The following is a 23,617-nucleotide window of genomic DNA, read 5'->3' as shown; positions in this document are numbered from 1 at the left end:
TAACATTTCAACACAGTTTGACATAAGAAATAAAACTAGGAACGTTCATGTTAAAGAAATTAAATCTTTTGAATATTTCCATAGAAAACAAATGTTATAGGCTGAAATATTCATCAATAGCACAAAAGTTGAAAGCTGATAGATGTGGAAGTGTTTTTGCAAGACAGGATATTCTCTAGATCTTGGAGCATGAGTAAGTTATAAATATATGGGAGACAGAACACAAATAGCACAAAACAGATTGACATACTAATATGTACCCTATGAACCATACCTTTTATTCAGAAACTGCTTTTGTCCTTTGGTTTACTATAGATATAACTTAGGCTACTTCACTACTAGAAATAGGGTGAGCGCGTGCATCTCAGTTTAGGTCTTTTTCCATGTTCTTATTCAGAGTTATTTTAGGTCTAAAACATGATAAATCTTGAGATTTGAGATTTGGAGGCAGCACAAACAGCACAATACTAGAATGACATCTTTTAAATAGAACATTACCAAAATAAGCCAAAAAGACCAATACCTGTAGTCAGGTGAGTTGTCATGTTGATTTCTTAGTCATTTGTACCACTGGCCACACTTCATAGGTGGGGATTCTCCGGACTATGAGACAATGCTTTCAGGAGTTAGCAGTTTTATCCCAGGTCAGGAAAGGCAAATCCATTTCCTTCTCCTAGCCTAACTAGTTCTCTCTGTCACTCAGACTATAGACAGCCTTGGAGTCTTTCTCACCAAGATGATTAGAAGCATTCCCTACAAATCCATTAGAGCTGTCACACAAGTTTAAAGCCTACTCAAAAAAATCTGTAATTGTGGGGGCTCCAACCACAAGAGACCGTGTTGGTTAATAGTAACAAGAAAATAAGTGTTTAGGCTTTTCATGAGCAGAGGAAACAGGGCATTATGACCCAGGTGATTAAGTTTTTTGTTCATTAATGTAGTTCAATGGTAATGATTTGGAGTGAAGTTTTTCAAAAACAGTATCTAAGGAATTGAAAGAATAGATTTGACTGACAAGGTCTCAACAAGGAGCTCCAAAGTAGTGGTTCTCTGACTGGCTATTGAGCAGCTGAACCTCATCAGATCTCTCCTTTCTTTCTTCAGAAGTTCTACTGCCTTTCCCTTCATGGTTCATGGTTAGAGGATGGTGGGTTCAAGCATCACCTCCTCCTACAATAATTTTCAATCCAGGTGGGAAGGGAAATTAAAGAAGGCTCTCCATTAATTTTACTTTATATTTACCAGGGAGGAATATGTTTCTAAGAGATCTTCAACAGAAGTCTTCTTGGATCTTTATTATTTTTCCTGAGTCTAGATCATGCATGCTAAATTAGTTTCAAGTGTAAAACAGTGAATGAACATCTCTATATGTTATTCTATGCTCATGAATGAAGCTACCATCTGTCACAAGACAGTGCTATTAGAATATCATTGATTGTATTTCCTATATACTGTGTCCTTTATTTCCATGACTTATTCCATAACTGGAAGCCTGTATATTCCACTGCTCTTCACCCATGTTACCCATCCTCCACCCCTTTTCTCTAGCAACCACCAGTTTGTTCTCTGTATTTATAAGTCTGGTTCCGCTTTTTGTTATTGTTTTTTTTTTTTTTTGATTCCACAAATAAGTAATGACCTACAGTTTTGTCTTTCTCAGTCTGACTTATTTCATTAGCATAATACCTTCTAGGTCCATTCATGTTGTCACAAATGGCACAGTCTCATCCTTTTTTATGGCTGTGTAATATTCTGGGTATGTGTGTGTATTACATCTTCTTTATCCAACTATTGATAGACACTTGGGTTGCTTCCATGTCTTGGCTATTTGCAGATAGTGCTGCAATAAACATAGGGGTGCATATATCTTATCAAGTGAGTGTTTTCATTTTCTGTGGGTAAATGAGATTCCCAGTAATGGTTTATTAGATCATATGATAATTGTGTTCTTAACTTTTTGAGGAACTTTCATACTGTTGTCAACAGTGGCTATAGCAATTTATGTTCCTACCATCAGGGCACAAAGGATCCTTTTTCTCCACATCCTTGCCAACACTTGTTGTTTCTAGTCTTTTGATTTTAGCTGTCCTGATAGATGTAAGGTGATATCTCCATGTGGTTTTGATTTGCATTTCCCTCATGATGCATGATGTTGAGCAACTTTATATATGCCTGTTGGCTATCTGCATCTCTTGTCTTGGGAAAAATATCTCTTCAGGTCCTTACCAATTTTTAATTGGATTTTGTTGTTATTGAGTTGTAAAGTTATATATTTTGGGTATTAGCCCCTTATCAGATTTATTATTTGCAAATAACTTTCCCCATTCAGTAGGTTGCCTTTTTGTTTTGCTGATGGTTTTCTTCACTGTGCAAAAGGTTTTTTCTGATGTGGTCCCAATAGTTTATTTCTGCTGTTGTTTTCTTGCCTTAGATGAAATGTCTAAAAAAAAGTTGGTATGGTCAATGTCAGGGAAATTACTGCCTGTGTTCTTTTCTGGGATTTTTATGGTTTCACATCCCCCATTTATTTTGTACATGTAATTGTCCAGTTTGCTCAGCACCATTTATTAGACTTTTTACCACTGTATATTCTGCCTCCTTTGTCATAGTGTGGGTATAAGTGTGGATTTATTTCTGGGCTCTATATTCTATTGACACGTGTGTCTATTTAGTGCCAGTACCATACTGTTTTTATTACTGTATCTTTGTAGTATATCTTGAAAGCTGGAATGGCGATACCTCCAGTTTTGTTCTTCTTTCTCAAATTTGATTTGTCTATTTCAGGTCTTTTATGGTTGCATACAAATTTCAATATTATTTGTTTTAGTTCTGTGAAAAATACTGTTGCTATTTTCATAGGGATTGCCTTGACTCTATAGATTGCTTTGGGTAGTATGGACATTTTAACAGTATACTTCCAATTCATGACCAAGGGGTATTTTTCCATTTGTTTAGTGTCATCTTTAATTTCTTTCATCAGTGTTTTATAGTTTTCAGAGTACAGGTCTTTTATCTCCCTGGTTGAATTTATTCCTACGCATTTTATTTTTTGTGCAATTGTGAATGGAATTGTTATCTTCTCTTTTTGCTACTCTGTTATTGGTGTATAGAAATGCTGATTTCTGGGTATTAATTTTTTATCTTGCAACTTTACTGAATTCATTTATTTGTTGTAATAGTTATCTGCAAATAGTAACTGTTTAACTTGTTTCTTACTAATATGGGTGCTGCTTGTTTATTGTTTTTGTTCAATTTCTGTGGCTAAGATTGCTGGTACTATGTTGAACGAAAGTGGTGAGACGACATTCTTGTGTTGTTGCTGACCTTATAGGGAAAGCTCTCAGTTTTTCACCATTGAATATGATATTGACTGTTAGTTTTTCTATATATGGACTCTATTATATTTGTTGTGTATCTAAACCCACTTTGTTGAGATTTTTAATCATGAACAGATGTTGAATTTTGTCAAAAGCTTTTTCTGTATCTATTGAGATGATCATATGATTTTTATCCTTCATTTTGTTGACATGGTATACCATGTTGATTGATTTGTGAATATCAAACCATCCTTGCATCCCTGGAATAAATCTTAATAGTTTGTGGTGAATGATACTTTTAATGTCTTGTTGAATGTTATTTGCCAATATTCTGTTGAGAATTTTTGCATCTATATTCATCAAGGGTATTGGTGTGTAGTTTTGTTTTGTCTTCATGGTATCTTTGTCTGGTTTTGGTATCAGGATAACTGTTGGCCTTGTAGGAAGTGTTTGGAAGTTTCCTTCATTTTTTGCTTTTTTTGGAGTAGTTTGAGGAGACTAGGTAGTAACTCTTACTTAAATGTCTGATGGAATTCACCTGTGAATCCATCTGGTACTGATAGTACCAGAAACACTTCCCTAGTGTTTTTATTAGTGATTCAGTTTTGTTACTAGTAATTACTATGTTCAGATAGCCTACTTTTTCCTGATTCAGTTTTGGAAGATTGCATATTTCTAGGAATTGATCCATGTCTTCTTGGTTGTCCAATTTGTTGGTATATAATTTTTCATAGTATTCTCTTACAATCCTTTGTATTTCTGTGATGTCAGTTGTTACTTCTTTTTCATGTATGATTTTACTTTTTGGATTCTTTTTCTTTAATTCTTGATGAGTCTGGCTAAGGGTTTCTTAATTTTGTCTTTTCAGAGACCAGCTCTTGGTTTTACTGATTTTTTTCTATTGTTTTTATACTCTCTGTCCTTTATTTCTGCTTTGATATTTATTATTTTTTTCTTTCTACTCACCTTGGGTTTTGTTTTCATTTAGTTTGTTTAGGTATAAGGTTCGAGGTTTTGAGCTTTTTCTTATTTTTTGAGGTAGGCCTGTATCACTATAAATTTCCTTTTAGTACTACTTTTGTTCTGTCCCAATCACTTCAGACCATTGTGTTTTCATTTTCATTGTCTTCATGTTTTTGTTTATTGTTTTGTTTTGATCTTTGATTTCTTTATTGACCCATTTGTTATTTAGTAGCATGTTCTTCAACCTCCCAGATATTTGTGTTCTTTCCAGATGTTTTTTTCCTGGGATTGATTTCTAGTTTCATACCATCATGGTCAGAAAAGAGCATGTTATGATTTCAGTCTTAAATTTATTAAGACTTCTTTTGTGGCCTAACAAGTGACCTATTCTGGAGAATGTCCCATGTGAACTTGAACGTATACTCTGTTGTTTTGGAATAGAATGTTCTGTATATGTGTTATGTCCATCTGTTTAATGGTTCATTCAAAGACACTGTTTCCTTACTGATTTCCTGCCAGGATGATTTATCCATTAATGAAAATTATGCATTTGTATTGTATTACCTTTACTATTATTGCATTACCATTAGTTTCTCACTTTATGTTTGTTAATATTTGCTTTGTGTATTTAGGTACTTCAGTGTTGGGTGAATAGATATTTAGAGTATTTATATCCTTTTGTTAGATTGATCCTTTTATCATTATGTAGTGTCTGTGTCTCTTGTTACAGTCTTCATTTTAAAGTCTATTTTGTCTGATATATGTATTGCTACCTTGGCTTTTTTCCTTCACTTTGATTTGCATTGTAAATGTTTTTCCATCCTTTCACTTTTAGTCTATAAATATCTTTAGGTGAGGTAGGTCTCTTGTAGGCAGTATATAGGTGGGCATGTTTTTTTAATCTATTCTACCTTGTGTCTTTTGATAGAAACATTTAGTCTATTTACCTTCCAAGTAATTATTAATAGGTATTTACTTGTCATTTTGTTAAATGTTTTCTGGTTATTTTTATAGTTCTTCTAGTTCCTTCTTCCTCTCTTTGTGCTTGATGAGTTTCTCTAATGTTTGGCTTTGATTATCTTCATTTTTTGGTACATCTATGACAAGTTTGGGGTTTGATTACCATGAGGTTCATACATAACATCCTAAGTATATAGCAGTCTATATTAAGTTGGTGGTCATTGAAGCTCGAACACCTTCTAAAATAAACTTTGGTTTTAATATTCTCTCCACATTTTATGTATATGCCATCATATTTTCCTTGTTTTAGTTGGAATTTTCCTATGTTTAACTATGGCCTCTTCTTTTCCACTTAAAGTAGTCCTTTTAACATTTCTTATCAGTCTGTTTTAGTGCTGATAAACTCCTGTAACTGTTCTGTTATGGAAACTTTTTCTCTCCTTCAATTCTAAATGATAACCTTTCCAGGTAGCATATTCTCAGTGATGTGGGTGAGTATGTATGTATGTGTGTATGTATTTATTTAATTTTTTTAGTTTTTCTTTTCCCCTTTCAGCACTTTGAATATACCATGTAAAGTTTGTGCTAAAAAATCAGCTGGTAACCTTCTATGGTTACCCTTGCATGCAAGTTTTTGCTTCTCTCTGCTTTTAAAATTCTCTATCTTAACCTTTGACAATTTAATTATGTGTCATGGTGTGGACCTTTTTGGGTTCATCTTATTTGTAACTCTGTTTCTTGAGCCTGGATGTCCATTTCTTTACCTAGATTAGGGAAATTTTCAGCATATGTTTCTTTAAATTTTTTTTTTTTTCAACGTTTATTTATTTTTGGGACAGAGAGAGACAGAGCATGAACGGGGGAGGGGCAGAGAGAGAGGGAGACACAGAATCGGAAGCAGGCTCCAGGCTCTGAGCCATCAGCCCAGAGCCTGACGCGGGGCTCGAACTCACGGACTGAGAGATCGTGACCTGGCTGAAGTCGGACGCTTAACCGACTGCGCCACCCAGGCGCCCCAGCATCTGTTTCTTTAAATAAGTTTTCCGTCCCTTCCTCTTACATCTTACTGATCTACATGCCCTTGCCTGGCTGCCAAGCTTGGAAACTACCTGCTAGTATATTAGTAGATTGAGGCATTTCCAACAAGGAAAAAAGTTAAGGGGAACTGCAATCAAAAAGTGGCTGCCATGTTTGCCAAGATGAAGATAACATATTTTAATATTTCTCTGGGCTTTATTTCAGAGGTATCCTATCACAGTCATGAAGTAGGGGAAGAGAATGGTTTTAATAATAATGACAATATTAATCATACTAATTGCTCCTAATTATCAGCATCTATTGAGTACTAGTGACTGTACTACTTAATGTTCTTTACATGGATTATTTCACTTAATCCTTACCTCATGAGAAAACAAATAAAATTCATCTCAGTTTATATATGAGAGAACTGAGGCTCAGGTTGAAATAATTTGTTTTCAAATGGAAAGGGAAAGAAACCTCACATTCAAACTCAGGCATTTGTTTTTCAGGTTACAAATGCCTAATGATATACCATTCTACTTTCCTGTGAAATAATTATATTCCTCCAAGAAATCAGTGGTTCTGTCCTCTCTGAGAGGATTGAAGCATTCAGAAAGGGATATTGGGCTCACACTGACTGCTTGAAGAGCTGCTGTGTTTCCACAAGCTGTGTCTGAGCCTCTCTATTCCCCAGCATAAGAAACTGACAGAGAGATCAGAAATAATCTATATACAAATCAACTGCTGCGATATGAGGGTCTTTTGAAAACCTAAGTTCTTCAAGGATATGAATTGTCTTTCTTGTTCAAAGTAGAATTATCACTGCCTAGCAGATGACCTGTTAGGCTTCTAACAAATATTTATCATTTGTTACCAGTTGTTATTACTTCTGCTGACCTCATATTGCATGAAATTAAAGATGCATGTTTGATTTAAACCTTCTTTTTTCATGTATTTTAAAATTGCTAATGTTTATCAAAATATTTTTAGAAACACAGTTGTATATTATAAATTAGGTCTCTATTTTGAGACAGTTGAGACGATGAGGATAGTATGTAAGGTGGTTACTGGGTTGGAAGTAGAGAAATATGATACTTATAGGTTAGGGATTATGCATCAAGGGTGAATGTGGACAGAGCCTAAATAGGGTAGCACGGACACATAGAGGCCTTGAGTTAGGAGGGAGAGGTGTCCAGGAGAGGAGGGAACACAGTTATTGTCATCAGTATTATTTCTACCTGAACCATCGAGATACCAAAACTGATTAAGATGTAGTAGGAAGAATTTCAGATTAAAGTAAAAGACGCTTCATTTTAGATCTAATTTCACCAGTGATTTTTTAAGTGATTTTGTTAACTTTTTCTACTGAACTAGAATTTAAATCCCTCTTTGGTTATATAAGAAGCTCTAACTTCTAGCCTTAGTATCCCATGATCCTGTGAGAGAATGATCAAATTTGCCACTTCTGAATAGCCAGAGATGTCAAATGTGTGGTAGATACATGCCCCACCTTTTCTAGCCCTACTTTTATTGCAGACATTGCTAATCAAGACGTATACCCTCTCCCATTCAGTCAGGATGTGGCTTCAGGGATCAATACCGCATACCAACAAGCTTTACTCTTCAATCTAAACTGGTGTGTAGGTCATAATATGACTATTATTCCAGTTTCATAGCTGATTAAATGTATTTCTAATGCTGATATTATCATGTGTGTATCTTCGGTGCTATTCTAATTTCCTATTGCTGCTATAATAAATTGCCACAAATTTAGTGGCATATAACAACATGGATATATTACCTTATATTTTCAGAGGTCAGAAGTCCTAAAATATGCTAGCAGGGTTGTGTTCCTTTGGAAGAGGAGAATCCTTTCATCTTAGAGCATCTAGAGACCATCTGAACTCTTTGGGAGTGGCCTCTTCCTCCATCTTCAAGGCTAGCAGTATAACATTTTCAAATCTAACTTCTGCTTCTATCATCACATCTACTTTTCTGATTCTGCCTCCTTATTCTAATGTCCCTCATGATTATACTAGGCCCACCAAGATAATCAGCTCATCTCATGATCCTTAATCGCATCTGCAAACTCCCCTTTTTTCATGTGAGGTGACATATTCACATGTTCTAAAGACTATAGGATGGACATCTTAGGGGGAGGGCATTATTGTTCTACCACAGGTGCTTAAAGTTTTTCCAAAGTGACTTTTTTATATATTCTTTTTCTCTCATCGTGTATTCTTTAAAACATCCTTAATAATAGAAATGTAAGTCCTGTCACCAGATGTCTTTCATAAACAAGTTTGATAATCAACCTGAGCAAAACTACAAAATGATGAGGCAGGTTTTCTTTTGGAGCTATTAATCTGATTCTGAAAGCATTTAATACAGAGGTGACCCAATAACATAGAAAAGAGCCGTGTTCTTTTAAGTGTACAATATCCCACAATAAAAGTTCTGAATGGTGTGTTGACGCAGATGTGGGTGTTACTGCTCCAAGAATGCCTGTGTTTAGGGAGGTACTTACTGCTAGCACCCAGCACAGGGCCTGATTCATACATATACACCAAAGGATTGAATGGAGAAGATAATGGTGTAGACACCAAATATATGTAGAAGTGAGTTGACAAATCTAAAATTTTATAAAAATGAGAAATACCTTAAGGGGCATCCTAAAGTCTTAGGGAAGGCCATGATAGCAATATGTAAGCGTATAAATTCTATCTGAAATATTTCCGAAGTACCTTGTCATCTTAAAAAAAGAAAACCTGGAATGCCTCACTTCTGTTGTCTGTTTGGCTATTTTAGTCAGGTTTACCAGTAAGAAAAATATAGTATCCTTTGGAAGGGGGGGATAATGAGTGCCATCCTTGGTGATTTTAATCACTGTTTAGCTGCTTTCCTGAGAGCCCCATCTGCCCTTATAGTCCATCTGCTAGTTGTTAACACTTAGTCAGTCACTTGACAAATGCAAAATCTGAACTGAGAGGAGAGTGGGGGGTGTGAGATGATGGTTTCTGATGATTATATGTTGTGATTGACACACACACACACACACACACACGCACATGCACGCGCGCATGCACACACACCCTAAGATGCTTCTGTTCAGGCTCAGCTTGAATACCTAAAGCCAGTTTGGTCCAGAAAGATAATGTCAGAATGGCTAATGGAGAACGTGCTGAGGCAGATGTTCATGGTTTTGCCAGGCATTCGTTTCTTCAAGAATCAATTTTGTCATAGAAGCTGATGATCAAATTACTTAATTGTTTAATCATCAATACAATAAAAAGACAAAATCTCCAGTTTCCCATTGGAAGAAAACAAGGTTGTTGGAAATCTTAGACTAATTTATTCAACACCAATATCCATCAACATTCACAACAAATTCTTTAACAGATGGCTTGAATGTACTTAGGAAAGGAAAGACTATAGAAAGGACAGACTCTAGAGTCTTCTATTCAAAAGGGGGCATCGTAACTATACAGGTGAGTCTTTCTTAAATTAGAGCCACGAAAACCAAAGTCCAGCAAAGCCAAGGGATTACTGAGGGGCATTTGTAATGCTTATCAAGCACTGTTTACACAGTAACCTTTGGGCTGGTAGAGAACATCCTTTCAAGTTACTCTCAAGACTTCTTTCAGTCCATGCTTCTGAGCTATGGGAATTCTACATGGGTGTTCCCCTTATGCCTCTCTCCACTAGACAGATGTTACACTCCAGTTTGAAAATTTTAGTAATGAAGTACCTATCAACTTCTGTTAGAACACAGTCAGTGATGAGATAGTTTCTAGTGGTGGGGGAGGAGTGCATAACACATTTTACTGGGTGGTTTTAATTGTTACACATCATTTAGAGTATTTTTTTTTATTTAAATACAACTCATTACTTATTTTTTCATCTGGAGATGCAGAGATAAATTTTGTTTCCTTTATAAGTGGTAGTCTTTTATTTAAAATTTTTTTTAATGTTTGCTTATTTTTTGACAGAGCACGAGCGGGGAAAGGGCAGAGAGAGATGGAGACACAGAATCTGCAGCAGGCTCCAGGCTCTGAGCTTTCAGTACAGAGCCTGACACGGAGCTAAAATTCATGAACTGTGAGATCATGACCTGAGTTGAAGTTAGACATTTAACGAACTGAGCCACCACCCATGTGCCCCTAAGTGGTAGCCTTTTAAATATAAGGACAAGTTACAATTCGTTAGAAGAAAACCCCTACTTTCATATCCACATTTCAACAACATTTGTCAAAAGTGGAATAATTATTACAACCCTACATCCTCTCCCTGTATGAAAGTTGTCGAGAAAAAGATTAGGAGACGAGTAGCAACAAATCTCCATGCAAGTTCAAGATGCAAACACAGAAGTGAAAAGTAATTTCTGTGGAAAATATCTGTAGATACTTCTTTAGTTTGAGCCAAGATTATTGTTACTAGCAGTATAGTATGAAGGTGAAGCAAATTAACTGTTCCACTGAAATCTGTGTTGATGGGATGACATCTAGGGTACTGTGCTTTGATTACATGACCACAGTGAGGAGAAAAGTTGATAAATAGCTAAGATAAGTGACTAGGGTATTGAGAAGCTATGTTAACATGAATAACAGAATTTGAAATACTTTACTAGGGAGAAAAAATTTCATATACATGGTAATTGCCTTCAAGTGAATGTCATACTATCAGTTAAAATGAGTTGGACTTAGTTTATGTCACTTCAGAAAACATAGCTAAGACCCTCAGTTGAAAGGTGCTGGAAAGCAAGCAGAATTTGTCTTAGTATAAATAAGAAAGAACTTCTTAAAAAGTGAACATTCTACTGTTGGCAGATTTAAGTGCCAGGCTGGAATGTCTGGCATGACAGGGTAGGTGAGAAGATATCTTTTGAAGGAAGATGTCCTTTGTGTTTAACCCAACTTAGATGCTAAAATAAGGAAACACCAAGGACCTACCATGTAATATGCACTGATAGAATGCATACATAGATTTTCTAAAAGGTAAGTACAACAAAGTTTCTTAAAATTATACTTTAGGGGTGCCTGGGTGGCTCAGTCAGTTAAGCATCCCAGTCTTGATTTCAGCTCAGGTCATGATCTCAATTTGTGAGTTTGAGCCCCGCATTGGGCTCTGTGCTGGTGGTGCGGAGCCTGCTTGAGATTCTCTCTCTCTGCCCCTCTCGCCTCCCCTATCTCTATCTCAAAATAAACTTAAAAAAACTAAAATACTTACAATCTAGTTTAGGAGTCAAAATATAAAAACATGAACATCTATATAATAAGCCTTTTGGAGAATGCATGCTATCCATTTAGGATGAGATAATCACAAAAGGCAGGAAGAGTCCAAAAAATAAAAACTCATGGAAAATACTTGAGGGGAAAAATGAATGGTAAGATAAAGAGAAATAGCAACTATGAAGCAGACAAAAGGTGGGAGTGTGAATATGCATGCTATGATCAGGGATAAGTTTATCCAGGTTATTGTGTTGTTTGTGACTATAATACTAGAAAGATGATTATGAATAGACTGAACTATTGCTTGAAAGGCATATTTTGGAGTTTGAAATTTATGTTTACACAGTTGGGAACCATTTTGTGCCTTTGCTTGGCAGAAAAATGGTGTGATGAAAATGGTACTGAAAGAAGAAAGTCTTGATGTGCTTGAGTCAGGAGAATCTGCAAGTGAGACAGACTGTACCCTGGGAGAGAAACAGACCGTGTTCTTGGAATGGGGAATATGCTTTAGGTCTCTCCAACCACTTCAGGCATCAACAATTGCTTTGACACTCATTTAGCAACTTGTCTGTGTCAAATAATGAGAGTCACCACTTTAGAGCCTTTGGCAACCTAGCAACCACAGAACCATAACAATGTTGTTTATCATCTTCTTGTCCAGCCTAATGATGCATGCGTCTGTTGTTTCTTAGACTAAATTGGAAAAAAAAATCTGTTGGAATACAAAGGAATATTAAAATTTTTAAAACAGACCTGGGTATTAGACTTTTAAGTCTGAAAACTTGTTTTCGTTACTAATTAGTTTTTGGAATTGTCAGAGAACACATGTCTTGCCCCTCCACTATATGTAGGGACTTGAATTTTACAAGACCAGGAATAATATATATATTAAACATAGATACATTTATTTATGTTCATAATTTCTAACGATAGCTCTAAATAAATAGGATTTAATTACAGTTGCTGTGGAATGTCAGAAGTGGTCACATAGTTTTCTATATTAGTCAAATCATAACCTTAACCATAATGCAACTCTTTCTTGCTTGGAAAATGGTTTTTTACTTATTTAATTTCATATAAAATTTACTACATTTATAACTGCCTCTCATAGATTGGGAGGGGATAAATACTGAAATACTGAAATACTATAAATGGTAATTTTGTTAGACTTCTGAGCCTATTTTCCTTTATAGGACGTACTAGCAGTATTAATGGCTGATTAACTACATCCCAATAAGTATTCTGCATAGTCTAAATTAATTTGGTTGTAATGTTTGTTTAATTATAGCACTTAACTTAAATTTTATAGTTGCTTATTCAAAGTACAAGCTTGTTTGATTTTAATTTAAGAAGGAGAGAGAATATTGTGCTATTGACTTCTCTTGTAGCTGTTATGATTACATAGTAAGGCAACTGGTTGATGCAATTTCCCAAAAGGTTCAGTGGCCTAACCAAGAATTCCCTGCTACATTGCCTTTTATGATAAATCAAATGCTGTCATTAATCATTCATGAATTCTTACTCTTTCCATACTAATTCAATAATTATTTTTGCTATTGTATGCGCCCAAATCTTTACTAGGGGCATAGAGATAATGTGGATGGGAATGGAACACAACATGAATAAGATAGAGACCTTGGCATTAAGTAGCTCACATCAAATGGGGCCCATAGAAACATAAATTTCCAACTACAGTAGAATGTAGTGAATTACATAATAGACTTAGGTGAAGAGTTAAATGATAATATAGGGGAAGAATCAGCTCACACTGCCTGGGAGAGGTTGGAAGACTTCTTAGAGAAGGGTGGGGAGGTTTGAGGGAAGAAAATTCCTTTGGAAGACATAATCAAGTGGCAGAATTAGGTATATTCAATGAATGGCAAATGGCTCTTTGTAGAGATGGAAATCAAGTTGGGGGTGGGGGTTTGGAGAGCAGGGGAGTTTTGCTAAACAGATTTGAGTCCAGCTTGTGGAAGCCATGAATATCCTGATACTATGAGTTTGTTTTTTTTTAGTTGAAGGAGGAGAAAGGTGCCTCTAGAAAGAAAGGGAAGAATCACAGGAGTGGATTTAATTGAGGAACAAAATGCCTGAGAAGGTATAATTTAGTTCTGGTTATGAAAATGGAATAAGGGAGACAGCAAGGAAAGAGATGAGGTAAACCTAATTAGAAGGATGAATTTTGAGGTTAAAATAACAGGTAGAAATTATTATCTAGAAATTTCTTTTTATGTTCTTCAGTAACAGGAAACCCTTTTCAACTAATATCTTAGTGTCTACTAATTGGCAGTAGCTGAGACCAAGGCCTTTGAGAATGGTCGATGGGACAATTAACTGTAGCAGCAAGGACAACAGTGAATTGGTGCTGGGGATATTGCAGACAGATGCAAGAGAGAGCATGAGCATATGCACACGAGTGGGGAGGGACAGGAGGGTGGAGAGGATCCTAAGCAGGCTCCATGGGGTTATCACCTAGCCTGATGTGGGCTTGATCCCATGAACTGTGAGATCATGACCTGATCTGAAATCAAGGAAGAGTCAGATGCTTAACCAACTGAGCCACCCAGGTGCCCCAAAATTTATAACAAAAACCTTAAAAAATTTTTTTTCACTTAAATTTTGTTTTTTTACTGTTTATTTTTGAGACAGAGAAAGAGAGAGAACACGAATGAGTGGGGGAGGAACAGAGAAAGAGGGAGACACAGAATCTGAAGAGGCTCCAGGCTCTGACTTGTCAGCACAGAGCCCAACACGGGGCTTGAACCCTTGAAGCAGGAGATGATGATCTCAGCTGAGATCATGATCTGAGCCCAAATTGGACTCTTAACTGACTGAGCCATCCTGGTGCCCCCAAACCCTTTTTTTTCCTCAAGGGCTCGTTCTAGTTTACAAGATACAAGATTGCCTACCAAGCGCTCAGGAAATCTGTGTGCTTATCCTTGTAAGTTTCTCTGAAGCGTAATTGGCCCATTAAGCACCACTGAATGGTAGGAAGCCCTTCAAGATGGTCAGGCCCTAGAGAGAGAGAGTTCTATGTGTCCAGCTTGCCTTAAGTGTGATTTTTATTGACACTGCGGCTTTAAAGGGTTACAGGATTGCACCGTGGCTGGGAGGCCATTGCACACATATTTCGGGGTTTCGACGCAACTTGCATTATTACAGAAATGTGAACAAACAGGATTAAGAGATTCTAAGTGACCTCTATATCTTACTGTGCATCTCCAGGACTTCAAGTAAAAGAAGGAAAATCCTCACTAACTTCAGATCTTATACAATATTGAGAAACAAGTTAGCATGAAATTGGATAAGTGAGATAAAGTTTTGAGAGTGTTCTACACTAACTACAAGATCTGAATTGGTATCCTGTTTTTGTCAATTGCAGCCAATTTTTTTTTGAAGTAGTTAGAACCAAGTAAGATAATGTTTCTGGAAAAACTTTGTAAACATCAGAGTTGTACATATATGACACGTTAGTAGTCGCACCATTTTTGTTTGTGAGACACTTAAATATCACGTGCCATGTCTAACACATAAGTGCTAGAAATTGTTGATCTCAGACTTAAAAACAAACAATTCATATTCCATATTTTAAAAATCAAGTTTATTTTTATTATAAAAATAATGCCTGCTTATTATAGAGTTTACCACATAAAAAATAGACCAAAAAAGTCATGTTTTTGTCACTCAAAGCCAACACATTCTGATGTGTTTTTCTTTAGAGAGTTCCTGTGAAAATGTGTAATTTGCTTCATATAGTTGTGATCATACTTTATACAACGTTGAATTGGACTTTTTCATTTAACGTTGAAACATAAGGATTTTTTCGTGTTAGTTTAACCTTAAAGAAAGATTGTTTTTAGCAACTTCATAGAATTCTAACCACTGAATATGTCAGTCTCCTTGTTAGTCTCATAAAAAACATTCAGGGTCTGTGGTTTCTGCTGTTATAACATGTTTTTGTGATAGCATATTTTAGTTTGTTCTTATGTTAGGGTATATCTGACTTAAAAGCACAAAACTCAGGATGAGGTACGTAATTATAGGAAAGGCATGAAGAATGAGGCTCAGTACAAATACTTTTGTTCTTGTTATCTTGATAGTATAGGAGAATTATCTAGATTGGGGTCCATAAACTTTATAAAAGGCCAATGAATAAACACTTTAGGCTTTGTAGGTCATAGATCCTCTGTATAAAAACAGCCATAAACACATCGCATCAACATAAGAAAGGATAAAAACCATATGATGATTTTAATAGATGCAGAAAAGGCATTTGGCAAAGTCCAACATCCATTCATGATAAAAAGCCTTTAACAAAGTAGATTTAGAGGGAACATATCTTTATAGGCCATATGTGAAAAACCCACAGCTGATGTTTTAATCAATATGAAAAACTGAGAGCTTTTCCCCTAAAGGGAAATGAGACAAGGATGTCCATTCTCACCACTTTGATTCAACACAATACTGAAATTCCTAGACATAGCAATCATATAAGAAAAAGAAATAAAAGGCATCCAAATTGATAAAGAAGTAAAACTTGCATTATTTGCAAATGACATACTATGTATAGAAAACCCTAAAAACAAAAAAACTATTAGAACTAATAAATGAATTCAGTAAGGTCACAGAATACAAAAACAGATAGAAATCTGTTGCATTTCTATACACTAATAATGAAATAGAGGAAATAGAAAACGATCCCATTTACAATTGTATCAAAAATAATAAAATATCAAGGAGTAAACTTAACCAAAGAGGTAAAAGACCTACACTCTGAAAACTATAAAACACTGATGGCAGAAATTAAAGACAACATAAACACATGGAAAGATACTACCTACAGACTGGAAGAATAAATACTGATAAAATGTTTATACTACCCAAATCTACAGATTAAATGCAATCCCTATCAAAATACCAATAGTATTTTCACAGAACTAGAACAAAAAGTCCTAAAATTTGTACAGAACCATGAAAGACCCCAAATAGCCAAAGCAGTCTCGAAAAATAAAAACAAAACTTAGGTATCACAATTCCAGATCTCAAGATAAATTACAAAATTTTAGTAATCTAAACAATATGGTACTGGCACAAAAATAGACTTATAGATCAATGGAACAGAATAGAGAGCCCAAAAGTAAACCTGCAATTACATGCTCAGTTAATTTCCAACAAAGGAGGCAAGAATATCCAATGGGAAAAAACAGTCTTTTCAAATGGTGTTGGGAAAACTGGACAGCAAAAGAATGAAACTGAAATACTGACTTAAACACAAAAATTCAAAATGGATTAAGAACCTAAATGTGAGATCTGAAACTATCAAAATCCTGGAAGAGAGCATAGGCAATAATTTCCCTGACGTTGGCCATAATACTTTTATAGATGTGTCTCCTGAGGCAAACAAAAGCAAAAATAAGCTTTTGGGACTAAATAAAAAATCTTCTGCACAGCAAAGGAAACAATTAGGATGGGAGATGATATTTGCAAAAAAAACATATCCTATGTAGGGATAATATCCAATGTATATAAAGAACTTACACAACTCAACACCCCAAAAATCAAATAATCCAGTTTAAAAATGGACAGAAGACATGAACAGACAGTTCTCCAAAGAAGATATCCAGATGGCCAACAGGTGACATAAAAAGATAATTATGTCACTCATCATCAGGGAAATGCAAATTGAAACCACAATGAAATAGCACCTCACACTTGTCAGAATGGCTAAAGTAAAGAACACAAGAAACAAGTGTTGATGAGAATGTGGAGAAAATGGAACCCTTGTGCTCTGTTGGTGGGAAGGCCAACTGGTGCCACCACTGTGGAAGACAGTATGCGGTTTTTTTCTAAAAATAGAATTACCATATTATCCAGTAATTCTACTGGGTATTTACCCAAAGAATACAAAAACATTAATTCAAAAGGATACATGCACCCCTATGTTTTTAGCAGCATTATTCACAATAGCCAAATTATGGAAGCAACCCAAGTGTCTATTAATGAACAATAAAGATGTGGTATATACCTATGATGGAATATTTCTCAGCCATAAAAAAAGAATGAAATCTTGCTATTTGGAACAACATGGATGGATTTAGAGGGTATAATGTTAAATGAAACAAGTCAGAGAAAGATAAATATATGATTTCATTCATATGTGGAATTTAAGAAACAAAAGAACAAAGAAAAAGGCAAACCAAAAACACACTTTGAACTATAGAGAACAAACTGATGGTTACCAGAGGGGAGATGGGTGGGCAGATGGGTGAAAGAGATGAAGGGGATTGAGCACACTCATAATTACGAGCCCTGAGTAATGCATAGAATTGTCAAATCACTGTATTTTTATGCCTGAAACTAATACTTTATATTAACTACACTGGAATTAAAAAGAAAAAAATAATTTAAGCATCCATAAACTGTATGAAAGTGAATAGGTATAGCTGTGTTCCAGTAAAACTTTATTTATAAGAAGAGTCAGTGGACTGAATCTGACCCCTGTGAGGTGGTCTATTGGACTCACGCTCCTGATTATGGTTCCAGTTACCTATGTAGCATGACAGCCTTGTCAGGCACTTTCCCTAGAAGAGTACATATTAGAGGTGAGGACATCCTTCCCATTTTATTCTATATAACAGATACTTAAATAGTCCTTTTTATATGTCAGGTACAGTTTTAAGTGCTTTAAATAGATTTATTCAGCGAAACTTTAATAAAACTGTGTCGTATTTCTATGTTGTCAGGTTTACTCGTCTATTAAATTCCTTAAATCCATCCTTGCCCCCATTTGAATACTCCAGTGTACTCGTTTCCCCTGGTTTTCCAAAAACCAGGCTGCTGTTAAGAGAGGACAGTTCAGGTCATTTACATCAACTTGAGTGTTAATAAGCATTGAGAATAGTATCCCAAGACATGCTTTTCCACTAAGGAGAGATTGGGAACAATCTCTTTGTCCCCAATTCTCACCTATAAAATGGGGGACATCGATGGTTTTTACTTCTCACTGTAAATCAGAATAACCATGGGGGCTTTTAAAATATCTCTACTTTTTATGTGTCTTCAGGGCTGGGATTTAGGTATGTATGCTTACCAAGCTTGATAGATTCTCAAGAAGTGGGCCTGGTGGTCCTCAACCTTGTTGCACACTGTAGTCACCTGAGAAGCTTTAATAGCTACTGATACTTCAGTCACAACTCTGGATATTTTTATTTGATTGGTCTGGGATATGGTCTGGGCATCAGTATTCTTTAAAGCTTTTTAGGTGATTTTGCCACTGAGTTATACTGTCACTTTTGTGCAGGGGCCCTGCTAATCTTCCTTGTATCCTTCCAATTTCAGTGTAAGTAATTCCGAAGCAAGCACCACTGAGCTGTACCCAAGGTAATCATGTGACTAGTGTTTGCAGATGAGTTTTGGACAAATGTAAGATGTTTTTTTTTCTTTTTTTTTTTTAACCATTATGTAAGAATCTATTATTTCACATTAGCTTGACATGATAAAGTGGAATATGGCATTTAGGTTATGGAAAACTATGGTTAACTTAGGCCATGTTCAAGTGGTTACTTGTGGGTCACAGTATCCAAACTTACCTAAATTATTTGGAGAATGCTGCATAACTGTTAGCATTAATAAATGCTACTTAATAAAACTACTCTGAAAGCTATCTGCAGCTTAACAGGACTCATGATTTAACTCACAACCTTCTCATGAAAATCAGAATTTAACTGTAGCATAGTAAATAACTGTATTTTTAGAGCAACTGAAGTGATGTCCTGAGACCATATTGAAGAGCAGAGCCTGTTGCTGCTTGTTTGAAACTAAATTCAGTTAGAAGATTTGGGTTTGTGCATTTGAGGGTTTAAAATTCAATGATCAATCTATCCCAAAACTAATTTATATCCTACATTGGTGTAAGAAAGGCACTCTTCTCTGCTATGGAGGATAGTAAACTGGAGAAAATAAAATCCCTATCTTTCAGTGATTTATAATCTTGATGATAAAACTTAAACCTGAAACATATGGCAGTCAACACCAAATGCTAGCTGCGGTGAATTCAGAATAGCAAGGCTGGTCTATGCACAAGTGGTAATGAGAGATGGCGTAGGTAGAACGGTGCTGTTTTATGCAGTGTGAGCCACCTTTATGAGAACACCTGGAGTGTTGAGAATGCAGATTCCTAGGACACATCCAGGCCCACTCAGTCAGTCTCTCTGGGCTACGGCCTGGGAATCTGCCCTTTAAAGAGACTCTTCAAATGGCTCAGTTGGTTAAGTGTCCGACTTTGGCTCAGGTCGTGATCTCGTGGTTCGTGAATTGGAGCCCCACGTCAGTCTCTGTACTGACAGTTCAGATCCTGGAGCCTGCTTCGGATTCTGTGTCTCCCTCTCTCTGCCTTCCCCCACTCACGCTCTCTTCCTCCCCCTCAAAAATAAATAAACATGAAAAAAAATTTAAAAAATAGACTCTTCAAGCCTTTGCTTTGTACACAAAGCTGGAGTACTGTTGATGCAGTAGAGGCAAAATAAGCAAGGCCTTTTAAGATGGGTTGGGGTTAGGGGATAGGATTAGTAGTTCACATGTATTGAATGCTAGACACTGTTTCAAGTGGTTTAAGTGCAGTATATTCTTTAAACTCCCCCCAGATGAAAATTACAAGGTGTTTTGTTATTATCCCCACTCGACAGATGAGGAAACTGAGGCACGGGAAACTTGAGCAGTTCGCTCCAAGTCACACAGATAGTAAGTGACAGAGTTAAGATCTGGGGACAGGCAGTCTCACTCCTGGCCCTATACTCCAAACCACTTTTTCTCTAAGCCAGAGGCAAGGAAGAAAGAGCACATTAATTCTGACAGACTCATAGATTCATATGAACACATGGATGAATTCCCTATAAACACAATTTATAAATGGCCTGAAAAGGAGTTACTGAAATTTTTGTTAAAAGCAGGTGAGAATTATAGTATAGTCCCTAGGCACAAAAACAGAGTTCAGCTGACCCTGTTGCCACTGAAGGATGAAGGAAACATTGTGGAGAGGCTGTATTTCAAGCCCCTGGTCCCATGTAAAAGCTTCCCAGAGATCTAGAAATTGGCAGGATGGCTGCCAAGGATCCTGAGTCTGAGGAATATTCAACGACCATCAGTTATCGAGAGGCCGCTGCTCCCTGTATGAGCAGCTTCAATCCAGGTACAGTGGAATCAAGTCGGTGAACCTGGACTTTTGCACCAAACCAGAACAGTTTAATTAGCCACCCTTCCTTCTCTCATTTGAGGCTGGGATCAGGTGAATTTATGGTCAAGAAAGTGAAGTTTTCTTCAGAGAGTAGAATGTATTTTGGAGGTATTTTTAACTTGAACAAATATTCTTGTGGGCATTTGGGGGCATCATTGTGGGAAACGGTGAGGGGCTGATGCACGCAAAGCAAGAGCAGAATCTTGAAGGTAGGTGGGGCACAGCGACAGCTGGTGGCACAAGAGATACTGGGACTATGGCAGCTAGATGAGCCCTGCTTGCTTCATGTGCTGTGTAGCAACTTACAGCACTGGCCACAAAAGTCATTTCTGAACAGGTAAATGCACCAAAGGTGAGACAGAACCAATTAGCCTTGACAGTGTAACAGACACATTAAAACCTTTAACTCATTGGTTTTCAGGGACCTTCGTTTCTTCTTGGATATTACCATTGACCTCTCAAGTAAACCTATCTTAACATTGAAGAAAAAGCTGTTAGAAAGTCCATGTGAAATATGGAGCACATCAAACAGGAATTAGATAGTTAACATGACATGTGGCATTGCTGCCTACTTGAACTTACCTTCTCCAGACTCATTAACAGGTGCTATCTGTAGCTATCTATTGTTTTAAAATGTAAGTATTATTCTAGTATGGTAAGGCCCACAGATGATGGAAGAGAAGATTACCATCAAAAAGGCAGTTTGTTACTTGCAGTTTGTTACAGTTTGCAAGGGGAGGGGGCCACACCACATCACATGGGGCCATCTGTGCTAGGAGGCACTAGGGTAGGTCAGGAGCCAGGAGAAGACATGGGCTAGACTCTTCCTTGTGACCTTTGAGGGAAGGAATGGGTGAGGCAAGGTAAACTGATTTAGGATTGACTAAATGAATAATGTCATCCAGCCTTAGGGCCTAGGGTATGTTCCTAGCTGCCTGATACCTGGTCCTGGGGTGTTTAGGGAAGGGGAATATTGGTTCTTCAGTGTGAGAGCACCAAACAGGAGGATGGGCATGGGCTCTGGGTTGCTTAGTTTGCATATGAAAGGTATATTCCTAGAGCAAGTGTTTATAGTAGGAATTAGCAAGGCCTGGAGGAAGTAGTCTGTCCCTAGTCAGGGCTCCAGATGTCAAAACATCAGGGAGAAAAAAGATGAATTATGCACATGGCGGGTGCTTTATTTTAGGATCTCTAAATACCAACAGTATGATTATTTCAGTATGAGAATGACTGAATTTAGGAATATTCCAGTAGAACTTGGCTCTCTGCATGGATTTCAATCAGTTTATAGAAAGGACAGCGCCTTACGTGCTGATTTGAGTGACAAAGCATAGCTGAGCACCTACCATCCACATTTCAAGGCAATTGGGCTGCTCTTTCCTCATTTCTTCACATGCAGTATGATCGGAAGAAGTTGGATGAACTCCAGACATTTGATTTCATCCTACTATATGCTCCAAGTAGTCACTGCTTGAGTTTCTTGATCATAAGCATTTATTTCCAGTCCTAGAGCACTGATGCAATATGGTTGGTTTTGCTCAAAATGCATTTTACTAATTTTAAAGCCTATAGAGTTATCAAGGATATAAAACAGCCACTTGAATTTTTTGTGAGATAATCTATGGTATTACAAGAGGAAAATTAAATGGCTAAACTATTTTTAAATTTGCAAATCCTCCATTGCCTCGGGACAGATCTTCTGAGACTATCAAGTGTCTACTATCTATATAGGTTTTACTCCCTAATAATCTTAAGAATCATTTCTTTTAGAAATCCTAATTTGAATTGTATTACAAAAGCAATAACCACTGTGTGTACAAAATATGGACAACTCAAACAAATCCCAAAGATAATTACTTCTGAAAATTTTGAAATGTATAGTTTCAGATATAAAATAAAACATTTTTAGAGAAAACTTAACTCGCTCCATGAGTGCTTACTATTTGTAACTTAGATATTTCATTTTATAAAAAGTTGTGACTATATTTTCATGTCTAAAAATAGTTACTACATGATAATGGCTAATACCCCATTATATTTTTGCACTAGGATTTATTTAACCAGTCCCCTATTTTAGGGTGTTTCAGTTATTAAATATGTTGTTAATTTCCTTAGGTTAAATTATTAGAATGGGTAATGCTGATTCAAAGAGAATTCATGCTTTTGATTCTTTTAATACATAAGACAAAAATAACTCCCAGAGAAGTTGATATAATTTACTCTGTCTTCACAAGTATAGAAATATCAATTTAATAGCCAAGAGGTTATTTATTGTTTTCATTTACATTTCTTCCATTACTTAACACGCTCTACCGTTTTTTTTTCATGTGCCTATTGTTAGTTTGTATTAATTCTTTGAAATAATGCCTGTTTCTTTGACCTTTTATTTTTTGTGGGCTTATAACTTTTTTAAACTTAGTTCCTAGAACTCACTGTGTTTATAACACACTAACTAGCAAATTCTTTTGATGCCCTGCATCACATACCCTGGACCTACTTCTTAGTTCAGTCATGGCTGTGGACAGTCGTTCTTTACAAGGTCAGATTATCTGACCTGCATATTATGTCTGTTTACCTTCTGTATTAGGGAATTCTCCAAAGCCTCACCACCTTCCTGGGTGGGATGGGTTAATCCTTAACTAATGGGAGATGGGAAGTCGTGGGGCAGAGCTCCAGAGTCCCTGCCCTGGCTGGTTAATTTGGGACACCATGTTGTGTGTTTTTCATAGGTCCCAATGGCTACCATGGCCTTCAGCAATGACTTTGATGTTTGTTTCCTCTTCCTTTCCACTTTCCCTTTCCCTTGTTCTCTCATTTCTACTCCCTGGTGTCACTGTGTACATAAGCACTCAAGGCCTTGTCTAAGGCTCTGTGTTTAAGGGATTTTAAGTCAAGAC

At 36.5% G+C, this 23,617-nt stretch overlaps 1 non-coding gene across 1 annotated transcript; it reads right to left on the bottom strand.

Moving 5' to 3' along the window:
* Positions 1-18,744: 18,744 nt before the first annotated feature.
* On the bottom strand, positions 18,745-18,850 carry LOC115498851. The gene has a single exon (XR_003963978.1). It is a non-coding gene; the product is annotated as a U6 spliceosomal RNA (small nuclear RNA).
* Positions 18,851-23,617: the final 4,767 nt, after the last annotated feature.

This window comes from Lynx canadensis, chromosome D3, assembly GCF_007474595.2.
Source record: "Lynx canadensis isolate LIC74 chromosome D3, mLynCan4.pri.v2, whole genome shotgun sequence".
In the NCBI taxonomy this organism is placed as follows: domain Eukaryota; kingdom Metazoa; phylum Chordata; class Mammalia; order Carnivora; family Felidae; genus Lynx; species Lynx canadensis.
Note: the sequence above shows the minus strand (reverse complement) of the source record. Positions and strands in the feature narration are given on the sequence as shown.